The sequence below is a fragment of the Saccoglossus kowalevskii genome, chromosome 20 (assembly GCF_978046115.1).
Source record: "Saccoglossus kowalevskii chromosome 20, keSacKowa6.1, whole genome shotgun sequence".
In the NCBI taxonomy this organism is placed as follows: domain Eukaryota; kingdom Metazoa; phylum Hemichordata; class Enteropneusta; family Harrimaniidae; genus Saccoglossus; species Saccoglossus kowalevskii.
The window spans coordinates 10,115,177-10,131,502 of NC_140660.1; the positions used below are offsets into that span (position 1 = coordinate 10,115,177).

At 37.6% G+C, this 16,326-nt stretch overlaps 1 non-coding gene across 1 annotated transcript; it reads left to right on the forward strand.

Moving 5' to 3' along the window:
- Positions 1–14,524: 14,524 nt before the first annotated feature.
- TRNAK-CUU (transfer RNA lysine (anticodon CUU)) lies at positions 14,525–14,597 on the forward strand. Its single transcript has one exon. It is a non-coding gene; the product is annotated as a tRNA-Lys (tRNA).
- The last annotated feature ends 1,729 nt before the right edge of the window (positions 14,598–16,326 follow it).

Sequence of the window (16,326 nt, forward strand, 5' to 3'; positions counted from 1 at the left end):
GTTTTACGAGCCCAATAAATTGGAAACCATATCGTATATTATTCAAGGGGCCACTTTTTGCCAATAACTGCATATTAAGAATAAGGGATGGACGATTAGAAAGTCTGGGGCTATTGCATAAAAAATATGCAAATTCGTTTTCCCTTCGCCAGGTTTCGTGCCATTTTTTTCAATGATGAATTCGATGTTTTTTGTTTTTATTTCTTCTGTGTGTAATATTTTTTCCTAAGAAAAAGGCGTTCAGAATTTGTTTCTCTTATTAACCCCTAGAGGATTTTTGTCCAGTGCATTTTTGTTATCAATAGGTGATTTTCCGTACAATTGCGAGATCTCGCGAGATGCATGAAAGACGCGCGTCGAACGTCTGCCGCAAAAATCGAACGATTTGATTTTGAACTCGAATTTCTTTATTTCGTAGCTCACATCGACCGGCCGATCTTCGACAGAGGAATATTGCTTCCGAATACCCTCACTTAATCGAAATTGTCTATCATCAAATGTGGACAGCACATTATTAAGCATGGAAATGTCCCCCAAAATACTTTCGCGTTTGTCGAATCCCACGCGATGTTTGACGCCACTACGACGCTATGACCTTTGTTTGTCCTGTTTTTACGTTCGATTTCACGCATAACGCGTGATTCTCGCAGTGAACGGAAAATGGTCTATTATACCATCGCCCAATAGCTTTTAATGGTCCACCCCTAAGAGTTCATTTTGTGACCTATTAACTTAGACCGAATTCAACTTTTTCAACTACTGAGCTTGATACTTTACATATATGCAATGCATTATGGGGGGGGGGATGTTTAATTGCATGTAAATTGTATTAGTTATTGTATATAAATGGAAAGCTATTGAGAAACTCACTGAAAAACGCAGTAAATATTTTTTTAATGTTTCCACAATGTTTGGTTGATATAATGAATAACATAATAACGTTTTCATCCCATGTGTCACAGAGCAAAATCTCGAATTTTCAGAAATGAAAGCTTCTTTCAAATTCACATGATTTTCAGAAATGCAAGCTACTTGCAAAGTCACACGATTTTCATAATTGTAAGCTTCTTGCAAAGTCACTGATAATAATGATGAGGCGATGATCACATAGTCATTAAGATTTCAAAGAACTGTGATATAAATCAGTCTACAAATACTACCCCACTTGATGAACATACAAACAGTACAAAACAGCAGATTTTAAAGTACAGACCATGAACAGAACTTTTCTGTGAATAAAAGAGGAAACTCGTAAAAATGACTGGACCTGACCTTCATTCTTTGTCAAACTGCTGCTCTTACATGTTTTCAAATTATTTTTACTTCAGTCTACAAAGTATTTTGTCTCCATGCAAAGTGTCTGCAAAGTATTTGACTCCTTGCAAAGTGTCTGCAAAGTATTTGACTCCATGCAAAGTGTATGCAAAGTATTTTGCCTCCTTGCAAAGTGTCTGCAAAGTATTTGACTCCATGCAAAGTGTCTGCAAAGTATTTGACTCCATGCAAAGTGTATGCAAAGTATTTTGCCTCCATGCAAAGTGTATGCAAAGTATTTTGCCTCCTTGCAAAGTGTCTGCAAAGTATTTTGACTCCTTTCAAAGTGTCTGCAAAGTATTTGACTCTATGCAAAGTGTATGCAAAGTATTTTGACTCCATGCAAAGTGTATGCAAAGTATTTGAATTCATGCAAAGTGTATGCAAATTATTTTTCCTCCTTGCAAAGTGTCTGCAAAGTATTTGACTCCTTGCAAAGTGTATGCAAAGTATTTAGCATCCTTTCAAAGTGCCTGCAAACTATTTGACTCCATGCAAAGTGTCTGCAAATTATTTTGACTCCTTGCAAAGTATCTGCAAAGTATTTGACTCCATGCAAAGTGTGAGCAAAGTATTTTGACTCCATGCAAAGTGTATGCAACATATTTGAATCCATGCAAAGTGTATGCAAAGTATTTTGCCTCCTTGCAAAGTGTCTGCAAAGTATTTTGCCTCCTTGCAATGTGTCTGCAAAGTATTTGACTCCTTGCAAAGTGTATGCAAAGTATTTAGCCTCCTTTCAAAGTGTCTGCAAAGTATTTGACTCCATGTAAAGTGTCTGCAAATTATTTTGACTCCTTGCAAAGTATCTGCAAAGTATTTGACTCCATGCAAAGTGTATGCAAAGTATTTAGACTCCTTTCAAAGTGTCTGCAAAGTATTTGACTCCATGTAAAGTGTCTGCAAAGTATTTTGACTCCTTGCAAAGTATCTGCAAACTATTTGACTCCATGCAAAGTGTGAGCAAAGTATTTTGACTCCATGCAAAGTGTATGCAACATATTTGAATCCATGCAAAGTGTATGCAAAGTATTTTGCCTCATTGCAAAGTGTCTGCAAAGTATTTGACTCCTTGCAAAGTGTATTCAAAGTATTTAGCCTCCTTTCAAAGTGTCTGCAAAGTAAGTTGACTCCATACAAAGTGTATGCAAAGTATTTGACTCCATGCAAAGTTTATGCAAAGTATTTTGCCTCCATGCAAAGTGTATGCAAAGTATTTGCCTCCTTGCAAAGTGTCTGCAAAGTATTTTGACTCCTTTCAAAGTGTCTGCAAAATATTTGACTCTATGCAAAGTGTATGCAAAGAATTTGACTCTATGCAAAGTGTATGCAAAGTATTTGAATTCATGCAAAGTGTATGCAAAGTATTTTGCCTCCTTACAAAGTGTCTGCAAAGTATTTGACTCCTTGCAAAGTGTATGCAAAGTATTTAGCATCCTTTCAAAGTGCCTGCAAACTATTTGACTCCATGCAAAGTGTATGCAAATTATTTTGACTCCTTGCAAAGTATCTGCAAAGTATTTGACTCCATGCAAAGTGTGAGCAAAGTATTTTGACTCCATGCAAAGTGTATGCAACATATTTGAATCCATGCAAAGTGTATGCAAAGTATTTTGCCTCCTTGCAATGTGTCTGCAAAGTATTTGACTCCTTGCAAAGTGTATGCAAAGTATTTGACTCCATGTAAAGTGTCTGCAAAGTATTTGACTCCATGCAAAGTGTATGCAAATTATTTTGACTCCATGCAAAGTGTATGCAAAGTATTTTGCCTCCTTGCATTGTGTCTGCAAAGTATTTGACTCCTTGCAAAGTGTATGCAAAGTATTTGACTCCATGCAAAGTGTCTGCAAAGTATTTTGTCTCCATGCAAAGTATCTGCAAACTATTTGACTCCATGCAAAGTGTGAGCAAAGTATTTTGACTCCATGCAAAGTGTATGCAACATATTAGAATCCATGCAAAGTGTCTGCAAAGTATTTGACTCCTTGCAAAGTGTATTCAAAGTATTTAGCCTCCTTTCAAAGTGTCTGCAAAGTATTTGAATCCATGCAAAGTGTATGCAAAGTAATTTGACTCCATACAAAGTGTATGCAAAGTATTTGAATCCGTGAAAAGTGTATGCAAAGTATTTGACTCCATGCAAAGTGTATGCAAAGTATTTTGACTCCATGCAAAGTGTATGCAAAGTATTTTGCCTCTTTGCAAAGTGTATGTAAAGTATTTTGCCTCCTTTCAAAGTGTCTGCAAAGTATTTGACTCTATGCAAAGCGTCTGCAAAGTAGTTTTTTTGTATATTTATTACAAAGCAAAAGGCCATTGGCCCAAAGAGCAAATACAGTTTCACTTAACAATTGTAACAATAGAGAAAACAACAATCATTCAAGTTCTGCTTTTCATGGCGAAATAAACATAAACATTTTGCGAAATATTAAATATTAAATGCAAAGTATTTTGACTTCTTTCAAAGTGTCTGCAAAGTATTTGACTCCATTCAAAGTGTCTGCAAAGTATTTAACTCCTTTTAAACTGTCTGCAAAGTATTTTGACTCCATGCAAAGTGTCTGCAAAGTATTTTAACTCCTTTCAAACTGTCTGCAAAGTATTTGAATCCATGCAAAGTGTATGCAAAGTATTTGACTCCATGCAAAGTATTTGACTCAATGCAAAGTGTATGCAAAGTATTTTGACTCTTTTCAAAGTGTATGCAAAGTATTTGACTCCATGCAAAGTGTCTGCAAGCATTTTGTCTATTTTCAAAGTGCATGCAAATTATTTTGAATTTTTCAAAAGTGTCTGCAAAGCAGTTTGACCCATTGCAAAGTAGACACTTTATATAATGTAATAATTTCAACTTATAAGGTAAACTTTATAAAAGTAGCCAAAAATTAGATCAAAAAAGTCAAATTTGGCAACAAAATACTAGCTAATGAGGCAAAATACATAGCATTTGATTTTTGGTGATACATCCAAATTTCCAAACACGCATAGCAAATCAATCCACAGCTCAGCTGGCAATGATGTTTCCATTCTGGTGTTAAGAACAATATGGCGGTAACAGTAACACCTGGTTCTCATTATCACCAATAAAACTCATTTCACTCCAAATTTGACTTGGTTGACATTTTTTATTTGAATTATCGTAAACTACAAGAAGGAAACAATTGTAAGTGATATTTCACAAAGATCGTGAAGTAGATAGACAATACACAGAGTAAAATAGAACTTGACCGAGACTTCAGACCGGCTAATAAAATATTCAACTTTTGAAGAAATTGGATAAAAACTGTTGGAGTTCTTGTAACCAAAGAAAACGTTTCACGACGAATGCATTAAAGGGCGGTGGTCGTCGTGCAGCGCGTGTTCGAATACCATGTAAACAAACAATGTATTTCACACGCGTTAGTACGTCACATTGAGTCCCATATCGAACAGGACGCATCACGACGACCACCGCCCTTTAAGTGGAAAAAACTTGGACTTCGTCGCTCGCGTATCTGTACTTTCTGTCTTCAATATATATATATAAGTACTTCTATTTAATTTATTCACTACCGATACTCCACAGTATGGCTTAACCGAAATGTAAAGCCATACTGTAAGCAGATGATACAGCACTTTATGTGCCTGGAAGTGATATTAAAGCGCGGTAGTCGTCGCGCTGCGCACGCGCAACATCTGTGTTGATAAACATTGATTTTCCCACAAGCCAATGCGTTCTTCAAATGGAAATCACAAGTATGAGGTTTGACCTGGGAGCGACTTGCACTGATTACCGACGGTGACTCTTTCGATACCTTCCAATCACATGAAAATTGTCTAATTAAAGCTTGGAAACGTCTCAGTTCGTACTCGTTGATCTGCGCAACAATCAAAGTCGCCATCTTTGTTTATATGACACCCATATATCTCGCACATGCGCAGCGCGACGACTACTGCGCTTTAAGGGCGACATACCACTAAACATTGATTTACTATAAACATGATTTAACGCTACGATAAAGACTTTTTGTTTTCGACATTGTAACATCTTTTCGTTTTTTAAAAAAAGAGACTTGAAAACAACTGATTCACAACTGGACAAGACTTTTCCAAAATATAGTAACGATAATTCATAGCGAAATGTATTCCATATGCACACCAATGACAATTGTCATAATTATCGATACACAAGAACATTAAAAACAATGTCATAATATGCATTTTATTTGTCCTGAATTATAACTGAAAGAAGCTGAACTACTTTAGAAAGTGTTTCGTCTTTTGTGTAACTTGGTTGTATCTCTGTGAAAAGTTCATATACAATGTTCGTCAATATTTGACAACATAAATCTCTGATTTGTGTTTTAATACAATGATCTGTTCACTCTTTGGTTACTGCACCACTGTGTGGGCAAGTACCAACCAAACAGAGCTTATAACCCATGTAACCACGCAGCACATATAATCTTAATTATGTAACCAACGAGATGCTGAAATGTTCAAGTTACGAACATCGAGTTACGAAAACTTGGAGTTACACAGATGACCACGCCCTTTTTTTAGAAACCACGCCCAAATTGTAACAATTAACAGAACTTCGAGTTTCGTGCAACATATATTTTTGTTTTTGTTGAACGTCCACATTTAGTAACTCGAACTTTAGTTATTTATCATGCGGGCAAGATAGATTTGTTGTTTTGTTTAATGTTGTAAATTTTCCGTACTCGAAGTTCGTTTAATTGATAATTAAAATCCGAGTTACTAAATTTTATCGTAACGTAACGTAAGTTCTGTTAACTCTTTAACTGTAACTTTCTCGAGCTCCAAATCGTGCACAACTTTAGCGATTGCAACAAGAATATTCTTGAAACGCCGAATTTACGCACGAAGTCTTTGAGCTGTGGCACGGTCATTCTGTCGAAGTCAGCCATGGTCGAAAACGGGAAACAAATGCAATAAATCACTCGGAAATTTAACGCACGACACTAGGTGCACGCACGATTTAACGCTATTTTGATTCACAGCTTGACCTGTATCACATGACTAGCAACCGGTTGCTAGGCAAATTTAATGGTCTCGCGTAATCTCGACCGAAGCGGAAAATAGGCTACTGAACATTGAGTTACAATTTGGACGTGGTTTCGCAAACTTCGGTGTGGTTTCTAAAAATATAATATTGGGGTGGTCATTTGTGTAACTCGATGTTCGTAACTCGATGTTCGTAACTCGATGTTCGTAACTCGATGTTCGTGACTCGGTGTTCGTGACTCGGTGTTCGTGACTCGGTGTTCGTGACTCGATGTTCGTGACTCGAACAATTCAGCATCTCATAAACAACATATATGTAACATTGTATTCAGGTGTATAAAAGGGCGGTAGTCGTCGCGCCACGCATGCGCGAGATATATGGGTCCCATATAAACAAAGATGGCTGTTGCGCAGATCAACGAGTACAAAGTGAGAAGTTACCAAGCTTTAATTAGGTATTTTTAGGTGATTGGAAGGTATCGAATGAGTCACCGGCGGTAATCAATGCAAATTGCGCCCAGGTCAAACCTCATACTTGTGATTTATATTAGAAGAGCGCATTGGATTACGGGAAGATCAATGTTTATCAACACAAATGTCGCACACGCGCGGCGCGACGACTACCGCCCTTCAACAGTCAAGTACTCACCTTTCTGTTGCCTCTATTTGATAAAAAAAAAATGTAAATTCGTAATTACCATACCTCCACATTCAACCAAATTGTACCACTCATAACTTGCAGGCATAATGCACTCAGCATTGATCTTGCATTTAAATATTTTGCTGTTATAGGCAAATCCACAATCGGCTAAACATGTATCGTGAACCGTCAGTATTACCAACTCAGTCTATCTTCAGACGAATAAAAAAAATAATTTTTTGTTTAGATGTAGTTTCAGTATCCTAATTTTTTTTGTCTGTGTATTTTTATGTAGCTATTATTTTATTTTGTATTCTATTTTTCAAGTCTGTTCCTACTTACAGAAATTAGCTGATGTGCTATGGAGGCTAACCGGGACAAATACAATATAAACAATATAGCTCAATACAATAGTCAAATATCTGCTTGAAAAATCCCGATGAACAAATAATCGTCGACTGTCTTACTCACGCGTGTAACAGGGAACCTGGATATTCCACCTCGATCACCGTCATCTTGTTCCGACTATATCATTTCTGTTCCATCACAGATTCAACTTTCAGATTGTATATCTATAATTCTCATGTCAATCAGTCGTGACGCATTAATTCATCAGTCAATTGCACACATCCCAAGCGTGGGAGTTACGCGGATTCAATTCAGCGAATTTCACTTATCAACGAAAATAGCGAAATTAAAAACCAGCGAATAATTAATGCATTTACAGTACCAATAGCAAAACACTGTTTCATTTTGAGTAATGCCGTTCCGTTCTTTCTTATAGCGGAAACAGTTTTGTATTCAGACTATTGGAAACACTGTTTTTCAAAACGCTGTGGGCTAGTGGGCCACATTTCAGTTTTTCTTTATCTGTCTACGGCCAAATAAATACAGACATGCTACCGATAACAGTCGTTATATTACCATGTTTAGTGGATGTCTGAATCACGGGTCAATTTTAAATCGTTTTTCCCCTGTACCCTGATCCATGCATTTATATGTTTTCGAAAAACAAAACAACAATAAAACTAATAATTGAGCCGAGGGTTGCCCCTTTTTGAGTATCCAACAGCGGGCAGAATGTCGGAATCAGCTACGGGTAGAATGGAACAACCACTACGTATCGGTGATCGATTTGTTTTTAAATTTGTCACCCTGACATATCATAATTGAGCAGTTCTTTTGTGTAAACAGAAATGATCCAACAATTACAAGAATGTATGAGTTGTATATCCTCCAAAATTCTTTATTGTCAACATTCGTACTAGTCTGTCGACAGTCGGTCGTACCTAATATTAATCTGTTATTATCCACTCACCATAGCACAAGCTGATAACGTCCCGAATGATACTCGTGACACTAAAACTTCTATTGTCCACAAAATGGCTACACTTTTTGGCATAACAATAAGGGGAAGCCTAAAAACTGCGATTTCGGATAAATGGGTATGACTACTCCCACTGGCGGATCCAGAAATTCGGTAGGGGCGCTCCTGTGGGCTGGGTTTGTCAATTGATTTGTCAATTTTTTTTGCTGGCTGCAGGGGGGGGGGGAAGGTCATATTTGTCGGATTTAGATTCTTGATGGTTGAGTGCAATGGGAGTGAAGGTGGAGGTGAGGGTTTCAGCAAAAACGTTAGTATCCAAATGACATCGATTTCGGAACAGAAAAGAAGTTTTCGGTGAAAAAGTACGTCATTTCCTTATTTTGTTTCTTCTATTAAAATATGACTTATCATACACCTCGTATTACCCAGGCTCGTAACGCTATGCGAAGTGCGCCCTCGCATCAGGGCAATAATTTTCCGTATCACGCCCGGCCCAGCGCGCCCAGCTTTCATCAATCAAAACAAAACGCGTCACTCTAAATTACGTCGTGTGTTTGACGTATTGTTATTACACATATAAGGTGTATGATTGGATACGGCTTTGGTTCGCGCGCTCCCATCAAACGACTTCGGGCCGCAAAAGCTGTATCCAGTCATTAAAAAATATTAGGTTTACGGATTCCCGGAAAAGTGAATCCCCTACGAGTACCCCTACCACACCCCGTACCACACACTTTTCTCAACAAATGGCACAGTGAAAAAACGAATCGCATCGCACCAAAAGGCAAGGTACGAGTCAGCGGGACCCCAGAGTTCATAGTTCATCATACGTACGCGCGCGCGTGTTTTGCCGAATCCCGCATTACATTTACTCACGCGCAAACAGATATCGGTCACTGATCTATAACAAGGCTGATCATAATGGCAAATCGTCTCGCAGCATTAACCGGAGAAGGACAGAGAAGGGGAAGCTTTTTCAATCTCCAGAGAAAACCATCGATCGATCCCGGCCACGTCGACTCTATCATCAAAGTTGCTGCGTCCCGAGTATCATCTGGGTAAGGTCTGGAAACTCAAACTCTTGCTGGCGGCAATGTTTATGTTTGTTTATGCGATAATGGTGTATGAAACTTTACCAGAACCGGTCAAATTTGTCGATATCTAAAGCAAACTAATTTACTTTTATGCCTGCCTCTAATTCCGACAGTTTAAATAAGTACATTTACGTGATTTTTGGATTCACGATGACCCGTAGACTCCCGCCTCGTTAGGGGAATCAAATACACAAGCCGACACTCGCTCCCGGCGGAAATGCGCGTCGGACGGGCTCGCGGTGGATGCAAAGTGGATATTTTTACTGATCTATGTATGTATGTTGCCTGCCCTTGATTCATTTAAAACAAACCCACAATACTGTCACTTCCGCCTCGATGTAAATAATAACCCTGGGGAGAAAACAGAACAGAACAAAATCAAAACTGGCCGCACACAGTACTAGCTAGACTCCAACCGTTGCAATGTTATTGTTTGATATGATAACTCCTTTTAAGAATGATTTTGTAGAATCTTTAGCCCGAAATCAAGTCATTCGCCCGTCTCATTATTATTCGTATTTTTGTTTTACAGTGTCTCGATATTATGTACACGACACCAGGGCTTATACAATGATCTGCGGCGAAATGTCTGGTTTAAAGCGGAGGGGAGTCGTCACCTACGCATGCGCGGAATTGAGTCCCAAGCGACGATAACTACGCACGCTGAAAAAGCTCATGGGTAGACGCTTGTTTGTAAACAGCGACACGCTATGACCGTTTTTCGCATGCGCAGATACATGTATCTCAAATTCACGCTGTCCAAACACTAGACTGGTAAAGTCGGGACTTCTTTTTTTGTTTTACAAACAAAAAATATAAGTAATTGTCAATTTAGCCTTTTTAACATGATCGCGAAAACTAGCGTGACCGCGAAAGAAATCCCGACTGGACGCATCTGCAACCGACCCCCTGCGTTGGAGTGAAAACCGGAGCGGAATCACTCCGGTGATTATGCTAATCAAAAGTTGTTGACCAGCAATGACAACGAATCAGAGTGCAGCTTATCTATGTTAATGTTCGTGACCTTTCACTTCTGAGGTCCCGGCGATTTTGAAAGACTACTTATATATTGGATATTTAAATCGACGTGTTTTCAATAAACATGGATGAAAGTATCGCCTTCGCACTTAGAAAGTTAATCAAATCAAACTTTAAAAGGTCATGTTTACTTTCACACACCCACTCATGAATAATCAATGACATCATGAAAAATTAATAGCAGTCAAATGCCCGCAGATGCGTCCAGTCGGGATTTCTTTAGCGGTCAGGTTAGTTTTCTCGATCACGCTAAAGAACTAAAAGAACAACTTGAATTAATTATTTCTTTTTGTAAAACAAAAAGAAGTTCCGACTTTGCCAGTCTCCTCAAACACTTGGTTCATAGATGACTGTGTTCTAGCGCATCAATGAACGTTGAGTATGTCACAACCCAATTTGTTTTTGAGTGATGGGAGACATCATTTCTGGTAAAAACAAATGACACGTATACTGGACGAAAAACTAATTCTGCCCATAAATTATAACCTTGCCATCCCCACTGAAATAATAGTTCAGGCCGACAGGTGTGATATTTTCTGTCATGTGGTGGCGCTTTAAGCGATTCATCCTCACACGTTTGTAAATATTTGTACTCCCTAAATCACATGTAATTTTTGCATTCAAATTATTGCCAGCTTTTCCCCCAATCGTGACGCAACTGCGCGGTATATTGTCTTGGTACGTTGACTATGTGATCGTGTTTCAAGTTCTTTTGAAGCATCAACTGCGACAGGGACAAGGCTGATATTAAAAAAAAAAGTAATTACGATTCAAGTTCAGATAAATATCTTGATTTACAATTCTGTTCTCTATTTTTATTACAGATTGCTGAGCGAAGCAAATTCCGCGATTGGTGAAGAAGAACTGTCGGTCGGTTCATTTTTTTTGAAATCCAAGAAGGTTTTCTTTGAGAACACGTTTAAGATGTTGCCGGACAAGAAATTCAGTAGGCGAGTTTTGAACGAATTGTATTTTATTTTGCCACGATAGCTGGGATATAAGTTTTGTATGGATTTTGTTGCGTAGTATGTGCAGTCACCGTGTATCGGGCGCATTCGAGCGCTGGCAATCGAAAGAAATCCCATTCGCCATCAGACAAAATTCTGCGGTGATGCTAAATACTAGTATGTAAAAATATTAATATGAATGTTCATTTTAATAAGTCTGTATCGATTGTGTGTTCGAATTTCTTTTACACTTTTACACAAGTGGAGTACAGTCGTACGGATATTGAACGAGACAAGGACCACGTGGCATTATCTTGATAATTCCCCAAACCACGTTTACTAGAAGTAACCATGCCCAAACTTGGACAATCGGCAAAGAATGTACGAGTATTTAAATCGCGGGAGTCGTCACTTGCGTATGCACCACATGGCCATAGCATGTCATTGTTTACAAACAAATGTCTACCCATGAGACTTTGCATTTTTAGCGTGCGTTGTTATCGTCGCTTGGAACTCAATTCCCGCGCGTGCGCAGGTGACGACCCTCCCGCTTTAAACCTGTCCTCTAGGAATATTCACTTAGCTTTATTGAGGTCTTTGAACTATTATGTTGACCCATTTGAACTTGCACGAATTGTGTGGAATCTCAGACAACTAATAAATTAGTAATGAATTAGTTGTCTGAGGGGGAATATACAATGACATTTCAATGCATGTTTGCGCTGCATCCGAAGCTGGCGATCGAAAGAAATCCCTTTCGCGATCAGATAAAATTCCGCGATGACGCTAAATATGTGAAAATCTAACTCATAATACTTATTTGTATCAGTATATATTTGATTGTGTGTTCGAATTTCCTTCACACTATTAAATTCGTACCAGACAACGTCTTTTGGAATTGAACACGTCGGTCCTATCCTACCTAGTCTATCTGGTCAGATGTACTTTACGTTTTGCGCGTGCACAGTGACTGGTTTGCAAGAAGTGGACCCAAAAATAACATAACGATGTTGTTCGTTGTTGTATTTTACATGCGCTGTGTACGTCGCTATGAGTCCCATGTCGAACAAAATGTAAAACACCGGCGTAGACAGTAGGATTATTTATTGTGTGTTAGAATTAAAATCTATCGAAATAAGCGGACTAATTATTTATCGTGATTGACTGAATGAATACTTTATTATACTTTATTGTTAATACATCTTTGTCTTTTGTTAAAATTGTTCTTAAAAAATGAATAATGTATTAATTAAATTTCTCAAAATATGGGACTGTAGTACGCAAAGAAGTATTGTTTCCTATTACGATGACGCAATAATTCCATGATTGTTCAGAATGAACCAATGAACACTACCATGTGATGTATAACCGAATTTCTTGAAAAAATGTGCTGAGCTATTTCACAATATCAAATTAAACAAAAAAATGTAGCAACTTGCATTGTCTCGCAGAAGCCCGGCTAGCTCAGTCGGTAGAGCATGGGGTTCGAGCCCCACGTTGGGCGTAATCTTGTTTTTTTTAATTCAAATTTGTCATTGAAAATAAAATAAAACAATGAATATTCATTTATAAAAACTTTGTTTTAATCATTTAAGTGATGGCGCTCTTGCGGAGCTAAACAAGCTCAGACCGACTCTGTTCAGAATGAGGGGGTGGTTTGTAATTGTGATTATAGTATAGCACAATTCCTCAAATATTTACTAGTACATGTATATTACAAGATTCCACTGACGACAGTGACAACCACCAAAATGTAATTAAAGGCAAAAAAAAAAAACACGTGAAGCATAAAAGACTGTTTCGAGTCGTAGCAAGAGAGAAAACCGTTTTTATGCTATGAAAAAGTGGTGATTTTGAACGTACTTTATGTACCTTAGTACAACGTCATTGTTTGATTGATTACATAACGTGTTTAGGTTCATGTGCTGCAAGTTACAGTGCATATACATAAGCAGCCGCCCCGCAGCAAATAATTTAGCCAAGGCATTTTCCGTGTCAAAATCGAGAAACTATCTGTTTTTACGCAATCTGTGAGGTCCGAATTACTAAACGGAGTACTGGACGACAAAGCTGAAATATCCAAGAACAAACACATACAAAAAATTATATCTCAAAAGTGAATACTAATATACGTGGTTTAACCGGACCGGAAGTGGGGATTTGTTACTCCTTGCAATAAACAATACCTGCACAACGTCTCAGAGATCTCGGAATATAATTGTAGTCTGAGCACGGCAGAGATGAAAAGACAGCGAGGTAAAAAAGATCGTATGCCTGAGGTTTAGCCGTCCGCGATTAAATCACAGTAATCCTCTCCTATTTGTCACAGTGTTTATGGAAATACAGTTCTCTGTTCAGAAAACGAGCAAAAAAACTGTGCTTGGCTTCAACAATTATTAAAGGGGCACCTTCCAGTTAAGATTAATTTTACAACAAATTTACTTTCTGGATTAAAATAACAATGGATAACAAAAGATAGATTAACATTGTAAACAACATAAACAATAGTGTCCCATGATTCTTTGGTGCAATCCAAGGGATTGAGCGGTTCCCCTTTAAGGGAGGGGGCAGGGGGGTTTGCTGGTACAGTTTTACGGGAAATAAAAAGGGCTTTTTACAATTTACAAGGGAAAAAAGACGTTATTACAGTTTACAGTGAAAATTGAATTTTGCAGTGAATTGTGTCATCTAGTCATTTTACAGTTTCGAAAATGTAATTTCCCGGGATTATTCTTTACGACTTTTTTAATTTTGATGTAAATTCTTGTACGTACCGAGAATAATGACACATTTTTACAGTGTACGAAACAAATATTTGATTGATTACGTTGTACGTCTAGCCTGTGATTACAGAGTTACGGAATTTATTTTTTTAATTTACGTTGTACGAACAAAAAATATTGCAATTACATTTGTACGTGGAACGAAAATAACCCTTGCCCCCTCCCCCCTTATTAAACCTCTGCGTTTTCAGTGTGGCGTCCTCCGTGAAAGAACACAGCGCAAGGCCAAAGTTCGCCCATTGTTATCTAAATTTACATACAAAAGAAGATCCACTCGGGTGTTGAATGGACCGTTTTTGGCGCGAGTATTCTAATTCAGAACAACCAGGGCAAAGTTAGCGATATCTTCGGCACGGCTTTCTTGGTTGTCAGTAGCCCGGCTAGCTCAGTCGGTAGAGCATGGGACTCTTAATCCCAGGGTCGTGGGTTCGAGCCCCACGTTGGGCGTAAATATTTTCCTCCTTCTGTGATCTTTGTCCACATAACCTCCATTCCTCAACACCGAGGGACGAGGAGACATGTGATTTGACGTAATATTCACGACCCTTCTATCGAATTATTAGTTGTGACAGCGAACTGGAATATTTCTGTTTTTAAGTTTTTGACATTACGTTTTTGTGCAGTGAGTGACAATATTATTTTCAATCAATTTCATATACGGAGGTATTTTCATGTAAATATAATAGAACTTAATATAAAAAAATGTTATAAATATATTTTATATAAATTTTATTAGTTGTGACAGAGAACTGGAATATTTCTGTTTTTAAGTTTTTGACATTACGTTTTTGTTCAGTGAGTGACAATATTATTTTCAATCAATTTCATATACGGAGGTATTTTCATGTAAATATAATTGAACTTGCAATACATTTTATTCCACATTTATGAATCATTGTAATTTGTATTTTCTTACATTTTTGTGATACAGTTTGTCTCATGAGAGTAAAAAACCTTGGACAAAAATACAAACTATGGAGCAAATGCCACATGTTTGGTTGAACTTGCATTTAGTCTCTTGATTATTTTTTGCTAATTTTCAATGAATATTTTATTTTATTAAAAAAACACACAAAAAAAGTCCAATGTCTGGTTAGAACATGATTGTTCCTTTTTTTATTAGATATGTTACCTCCGCGCTCGTGATTTCAAAACCATGTATAAAGGGCGTGTCATTTTATAACCTATACTTACAGATATGTTTTCCGAAATGTACCACCTTGAGTTTCTAATGGTCAACTCAACAAAATTTGAAACCATGGCTCTAAAAATAAAATCTTTCAAAAAGTCATGTGACTGCTTTGTATATAACACCAATCGCTAACTTCTTGAAATTTGGGCCAGACACTCTTCAAAATAAAATTCGTTGAAAAAAAAAGTAAAGTGAATTAACCACTCATCCTAATCGACTTATTCTCTAAATTAGCCAAAATTAATGAAGGATTTATAAAGATGCAGGAATCTACATGTCCTATACCGCCAATTAGCATATCAGTGTTTGGATCCACCAATTATATGGTTGTTTGGTAGCCAATCCTCGGGGGCGGAGCTACGTCACAGACGTTCTACGTTGCTAAGACGCGCACCACTGTACCACGTATTTCTATGGGCTTTGTGCGCTGCTGTGGAACGCCTGTGGAGCCGGTGAAAACTCGAGAAAACAACACAAACTCAACTTTGAAGTAATCCCGAACAACCAAATTCATATATGTTAGGGATTGGTAAGTTACTTCGGCCTAGGGGGGAGGGGTCGGCAGATTCCATTTTGCCAGCTCTAAATCTCAGTCGACCCACCCCCTATCAAATAATAGAAAGTGGGTGACCCCCCCCAACATTATATTATTATGTGCTTATGAAAACAAAGGAAACTTTGATTTTGCTTAAATTTGTGTTGGATTTAGGTATTTTACAGAGAAAAATATGCATATTTAAAAGTTAAAAAAACAAAAAAACTATTTATTTATTTTTTCATCATATATTTTAATTTATATATCAGCATTTTCACAAATTTAACTGTTTTGATTTGCTGAACAAAAACTGTCACTGCTTTTTGTACTAATTGCTGTGTTGTCTTTCCGTCTCCTGTTATAATTGGATAAATCCAGTAAATATTTTATACAATGGTGACTTCAGACTTCAAATAAAATAATCTGATATCAGCAGTGCATGGACTTGG